We start from the raw sequence: 5,400 nt of genomic DNA, 5'->3' as shown, positions 1-5,400 counted from the left end.
GCCCACCACCAGCTCATTGGATTTGGGCTGACAGCTTCCCGCTGCAGAGGAGTCACCCCAGAGCCTTCTGCAAAGGCATCTCACTGCCCTTCTTCCAACTCTCCTTTACCGTGAAGCAACAGACAAGGGGGTGTCACAGGGCTTTGGGGTATATGCTTTCAGAACCTCAGCCTTCTCCAGCCAGTCCAGGCAAGCATGAGCTCCTCTGCTTCTACCCTAACCTGGCCATCCAGAGGGACCTCGACAGCCTTGAGAGGTGGGCCCATGTGAGCCTTATGAAGTTCAACAAGGCCAAGTGCAAGGTCCCACACGTGGGTGGGGGCAATCCCAAGCACAGACACAGGCTGGGCAGAGAACGGATCGAGAGCAGCCCTGAGGAAGGCTCGGGGGTGTTGGTGGACGAGGAGCTCAGCATGGCCCAGCCCGGAAAGCCAACCGTACCCTGCGCTGCATCACCAGCGGCGTGGCCAGCGGGTCCAGGGAGGGGATTCTGCCCCTCTGCTCCGCTCTGGTGAGACCCCTCCTGCAGCTGTGTCCAGTCTGGGGCCCCCGGCGTGCAGCAGGGCTGGCCAAGGCTCCCGGCCACGCAGGACACGCGGGTCCAGACCCTTCCCAGCTGCCTGCAGGTGCTTTGCTGGTGTGGCTTAAGAAGCAATGTACGAACCACTCACCTGGCAGCTGGGCCACCTTCTGCAGGTGCTTCACTCCATCGACAACAGAGGGAGCCCGAGGATGTCTGTGCTCCGGAGTCAGGACCTCGGGCAAATTTAGGGTGGGATGAATCCAGAGCTAAACAAGTATTAATACGTTCAGAAGCCAGCAGTAGCAGCATTCAAGTATATTTATATATACACAGAGAAAAGGAGGGAGGGAAAGTGCATGCACACGCTTTGGCTTCTCCATGACCCCCAAAATGCCATAAATCACTTCCAGCAGGAGAGCAAGATGCAGCAAGTTTTGCCTCCTGCCCCTGCCCTTCCGGCATAATTAGGGCAAACCCTGCCCTGCCATCAGCCGTGCAGCCAGGAGGCTGCGGCACCGGCGGGAGCAAGGCAGGGTGCAGGAGCTGGGGGCTTTCAGCCTGCACCGAGGCCCCTACGCCAGGCACCGGCGGGAGCAAGGCAGGGTGCAGGAGCTGGGGGCTTTCAGCCTGCACCGAGGCCCCTACGCCAAGAACGCGATGCTCCTGCTCCCACTGCTAAAACCACCGAGGGTCAAGGAAGATGATATTTCCATCTTTTGGAAACTAAATACTGGGAACACGCCTACACAGTCTTTGTCATAATCTCCCAAATTCAGTTAGAAGTAAAGAACAGGCAGAGGTCAAACTTTTCCAGGCTTAATAGAAACGCTATCAAAATTTAACCTCTTCCCTGCTAGCAGTGCTTGGATTTCCCACTCCCAACAAAGACAGGGCCACAGCATTCACGTGCATGATGAACACATGCTTGCCTTTGCAGCAGTGTTATTTTTCTTCTCCCCCTTCCCTGTGTGCACAGGCAATGCAGACAGCAATGTTTCTGACACTGGCAAGGATGAGAAGATTCAGTTGCATGACAACCGCCTGTGGAGAGATGCAATCTTGCATCACACATCCCATTCGGCTGCAGATACTCAGCAGAGCTGCTCTGCTGTGCCATGAACATACATGCCAGCTTGACGTTGCTTCACCCCATCTCACATGCTAGAAGAGAAGAGGCATGAAAGATGGGCTTCCAGGGGACCAGATGGGCACCTGTCAGCAGCCATACATCAAGAGATCAATGCTTTGGATTGTGCATAAAAGAAAAAATAAAAGAAGAAGAAAAGGGGAAAAAAAACCACCTTCTGTAAGATTTTCAAACACATGATTCTTAGATGCTGTGTGAAAAAAACCCAAATTGGCAGCTCTCCCCTTTTTTTCTGAGTGAGCAGGAGTGAAACACATTTATTGTAGCACCCCTCACCATTTTGGAAAAGCAGTAAAGAGGGGCCCATTTCTCTGAGTCACTTCCCTCTGACATTTCAGGGGAGCAGTGGGCAGCTGCATACAGATGGCCAACCTGGAGAGCAGGAGCAGTGAAGTGGTAACAAGTTGAACGCTGCAGCTCAGCACCGTCACTTACCAAAAGGTCAGGATTTAATTTTGATCTATAGATTGGTGTTCATAAGGATCCCAAGCCCTAGAAATCAATAGTGGAGTCCAAAATGTGACATGTTAGGCAGCAGAGATGCTCAAGTAACTTTATCTTGCCTAGCAGACCTCTGTGTCAAGGCTCTTTGCTCCAGCCCAGCTGTCTCCGAGCTCAGGAGCCATACGGCTGGTAGGACTTCAGAGAGAGATCAAATTCAGAGGCAGCAAAGCATACGGTTGTTTGCTTTCCATGTCCCTGCTCAACTTTTGGCCTCCTACTTCCATAATGAATTTCTCGGAGGTTCTCAGCATTGCTTGCTCTTTTGCAGACTGCACTTCCAGCTACAAAAATAGCACAGACACTAAAACAATCATCAGAAATCAGATAAGAGCTCCTCCCAGGAGGAAGAAAAAGATCTCTTTCTTCTCTTTCCTTTTTTTGTTCTCTGTGTTTAAGAAGGCTGATGTGTTACAATCACAGATTGTGATTTTCATCCCAAAGTGCTTCGCAAGAGCTTGCCAGCACCTCTGTGCAGAGCTGGCAGCAGGCACTGCTGGGACGAGCTGTACAGCTTCACTAGAGCACAGCCTGCCTGAGCTGCTCACACAAACCCTCCAAATATCTGCACTAGACATTCTGGTGTAGAAATAACTGAAGACAACAGACAACACTGCTTTCTGACATTGCTTCTTCCTAAAATGCAGCTCATAGAGGAAAATGCATAGGTAAAAACTCTGTCACACACAGCTTTCTGTGGTCTTGGCAAGTCATTTTTGCCACTGAGTTTTGCCAATAGAGCCTTAGGGAGTCTCCCGCATCTCCCCCAGTTTCCAGCTGGCTACCCCACTCCTCCCTCCCCAGGCTGTGATGCTCACCAGACTTTCCCCAAGCCATCTCAGTTCATTAACTCAGGACGAGTGCCTGGGCCCTGGTCGGGTTGGTGTTCTCCCATCCTTGGGAGTTAAATCAGCTCTCAGAGGGGTCCCGCCAGTCCTGGAGCTGGGGTGAGATAAGCCCTGGGAAAACAAGGATGGGAGAGGGCAGGGAAAGGAGTGTGGGACTTCCACCAGTCCTTCTCCCCACTCACTGCTTTCCATGGAAACACATTCAAAACCTTGCTCTTCTCTAAAATGAGAGCTTTATAACTCCCTTGTCTGTGTATCATTACTGATAAGCACTCTGATATATATGCCCGGTCACACTGTGAACTCCCTGCCCCTTGCTCATATGCATGTGCACAGAAACATATACCCACAAGCCCCCAAAAAGAGCCTTTAAATGTTACGTAAACACAAATAAATAAATACAGTACAGCAAATGGGGCCATAAGGGACCTTGAGTGGCCTCCTAGTTCATCCCCCAAGGCAGGGTCAAATTACACAGCTTATTGCCCGACACAGTGCTAAAAATACCCATTGGCCAAAATTCCGGTCTTCCTGGGCAGCTGCTTCCCGAGACTCTCTCCTTTTCACTCTTCAAAGCTTTTCCTGGATTTAGATGTCCCTCACTGAAGTTTAAGCCCAGCCACTTTCCTGTCCCCGGCAGACACAGGGAACAGTTCATTCCCATCCTGCTCGTAGCACACATCTGGAGACGGTTATGTCTCCCACTCTGGCTCTGCTGCATTTGCATCTCTTTTCTAGACAAACATCAGCAGCTTGTTTGGGAAAAAACAAAGAGTCAGTGGTTGGCCATAATGCACAAAGCATAGCTGGTGATGGTGCTGGAAGGAGCCGATGATATGGCTCATTTGTTGGCAAACTGGTGGTAGCATGAAAATAGGGCAGGTCTCAGCAGGGGCACCAGGGCCAGGCACCATGAGACCCCAGCAATATTTTGCAGCACGACTTGTCTACTGCTAACAGCCCCAGTATCCTACTCCCACCTCTGGGCTGGCACATGTCTGCAAGACTGTTTTGCGGCATTTTTCCATTTTTAATGTTCTTTCAAAGATTGTTCTTGCAGGAGGTCAGAAAAAGAGGCATAGTTATAAAAACAGACCAAGCACATACTGGACCAAAATGACATGCTCCAACATCTGCCTGAAGATATAACTGATCTGAATATGAATTTCATCATTTGTGGTGATTCTCACTCAATGCTCCCCCCACCTTCAACATGGACCATTGCTTCTGCATACAACAGCACCTTGCAACATGACTCACCTCCACCAAGCAAAGCACATTTTCCACCCACGTAGCTGCAGCTCCTCTTCTGGAGGTCACCACTGTGACTGTGGACAGTAGCGCACGTCTGCCCCACTGCTGATGCACCTACTGAACAAACGTGCCCTGCTAGCGGTTGCACTGATATACCAACACCCTGCACGGGAGCCCTTGATAGGAGGGCTCACACTCCCATTCCTCAATGCATCTCCTCTCACAGAGCCCTTGAAATGCAAAGGAAGAAAAAGTTGCTCTCTTTTCCCTTTAACACCAGCAAAGACTCACTGAACCTTAGCTGTAAAGCTGCAATCACCAACATGTGAGAATTTTTGGAGTCCTAACTGAAAGGGGAAACACCATCTACTGCAAAAGCCACAGCTTAGCTGGCCTGTCCCTTACAGAAACTCTGAGAGTTTCACCCAGCTCAGTATAAGAGAGCTGATGAAATCCCATCTGAAGGTGTCAGGGCCTCAGGTCAATCTAAACACTCTTCTGGGAGCATCCTGAGTCCTCTTCCCTCCCCCAGCCTCAGAGACGCTGCTCCACATTTTTCCCTCACTGTTTTTCTTGGCAGCTGTTTTCTTTCAAGTCAAGCTATGGCTGTGTTGCTTTTAGGTACTTAAATTCATATTCTTGATTCATTTCTTCCCTAATCACTTGGGATACTGCATTTTACAAAAGGGAGTATAATTAATCTTCCAGGTTTGTGCACGTGTGATGAAAAAGATGTGATCCGTGACAATTTAATGCCCTAGCTATCTGCTAGACAATGGAAATTTCTGAATTATACCCAAAAAAGCCACACCCAGGCTCACAAAGACTGCAGCAGCTGACAAGCATCTTCTCCAAACTCTTAAACAGGAACATTTTTCGAGGGCTTTTTTGTTGTTCTTGTTTTAAACTTGGCCCCAAAAATCAGTTGCAAAAGAGCAAAGCTGGCAACTTATGCAGTGGTTCGATGAGTTCCAGAAGCTGTTGAATTTCTCCCTACGTTTTCAGCCATCAGGGAGACCCACCAAGGTGCATTTTGTATGGTGATTGCTGTTAATGTGCTCCCACTCCCCTCTAACATGCATTCCTCCTCCTGCTCCCCTCTAACATACATTCCTCGCCACCTCGGT

At 49.7% G+C, this 5,400-nt stretch overlaps 1 long non-coding RNA gene across 1 annotated transcript; it reads right to left on the bottom strand.

The window, feature by feature from the left end:
• Positions 1 to 680: 680 nt before the first annotated feature.
• Positions 681 to 4,552, bottom strand: LOC129782807 (uncharacterized). The gene is made up of 3 exons (XR_008744934.1): positions 4,280 to 4,552; positions 2,990 to 3,130; positions 681 to 789 (listed from the first exon to the last, which is right to left on the bottom strand). It is a non-coding gene; the product is annotated as an uncharacterized LOC129782807 (long non-coding RNA).
• Between the last annotated feature and the right edge of the window lie 848 nt (positions 4,553 to 5,400).

Source organism: Falco peregrinus, chromosome 1 (genome assembly GCF_023634155.1).
Source record: "Falco peregrinus isolate bFalPer1 chromosome 1, bFalPer1.pri, whole genome shotgun sequence".
NCBI classification, from domain to species: domain Eukaryota; kingdom Metazoa; phylum Chordata; class Aves; order Falconiformes; family Falconidae; genus Falco; species Falco peregrinus.
The sequence above is the reverse complement of the archived record's forward strand: the minus strand, read 5'-3'. Positions and strand labels throughout refer to the sequence as shown.